The sequence below is a fragment of the Triticum dicoccoides genome, chromosome 3A (genome assembly GCF_002162155.2).
Source record: "Triticum dicoccoides isolate Atlit2015 ecotype Zavitan chromosome 3A, WEW_v2.0, whole genome shotgun sequence".
NCBI classification, from domain to species: domain Eukaryota; kingdom Viridiplantae; phylum Streptophyta; class Magnoliopsida; order Poales; family Poaceae; genus Triticum; species Triticum dicoccoides.
The window spans coordinates 667,339,041-667,340,248 of NC_041384.1; positions in this window are offsets into that span (position 1 = coordinate 667,339,041).

Here is a 1,208-nt window from a genome sequence, read left to right on the forward strand (position 1 = left end):
TCAGCCGGACTCCTGGACTATGAAGATACAAGATTGAAGACTTCGTCCCGTCTCCGGAAGGGACTTTCCTTGGCGTGGAAGGCAAGCTTGGCGATACGGATATGTAGATCTCCTACCATTGTAACCGACTTTGTGTAACCCTAACCCTCTCCGGTGTCTATATAAGCCGGAGGGTTTTAGTCCGTAGGACAACATACAGAACAACAATCATACCATAGGCTAGCTTCTAGGATTTAGCCTCTCCGATCTCGCGGTAGATCTACTCTTGTACTACCCATATCATCAATATTAATCAAGCAGGACGTAGGGTTTTACCTCCATCAAGAGGGCCCGAACCTGGGTAAAACTTCGTGTCCCTTGCCTCCTGTTACCATCCGGCCTAGACGCACAGTTCGGGACCCCCTACCCGAGATCCGCCGGTTTTGACACCGACAGAGGTACTACAAGTGCTTGTTGCACGTGATGTATCTGAGACTGCATGGTGGATCTCCATTTATAGACCTATAGCAAACTAGCTATAGTTATATTTGGTGTCACATTAGCCACCATCAGGTCGTGGCTCGGCATGTACACAATAACCAGGGACACCTCTCCTTCCTTAAACACTGCTTCCTGCCTGATCTGCCAAGGACGAGTTTAACTCTCATAAGCCATACTGCCTCCGTAGCAATATTACAGACCAACGTGTATCAAACAAATCAAATATTTGGAACATTAAATATTTTTGTATGAGGAATTTGTCTATATATGTAGGTATATGGCATGCTAGAAAGCAGTTGAGTAACTCAATCACTAAATTAACGGTAAGTTATTGAAGCAGTGGTACCACAAAAGGTACTCGCTTGCTTTTTCTACCAAGACATCAAATCTCTCCCACCTTAGGAAAACTGTTAATCAACACCTACCACCCTCTTTTTCAAAAAAAAAAGAAACACCTACCACCCTCCAATTTTTATCTTTTATGATTACTAATAATGGCCAGGCTACCTTATTTTCTTCTAACTCATAGCTTGTAAACAAACTCTTGTCTATGCCTTCCCCTTCCTTTTTTCGCACTCACTTTGAACTACTATTATATTCCCAGAAATCTTGAGGATGGGATGCTATCTAACCTTAACCTTAGGAACAACCTTACCACTGATGCCTCTAGGGAGTTGGAACCTCTTTTTCCTTGTTGCAGGAATTCATTTTCTGTGATGCCAACGACG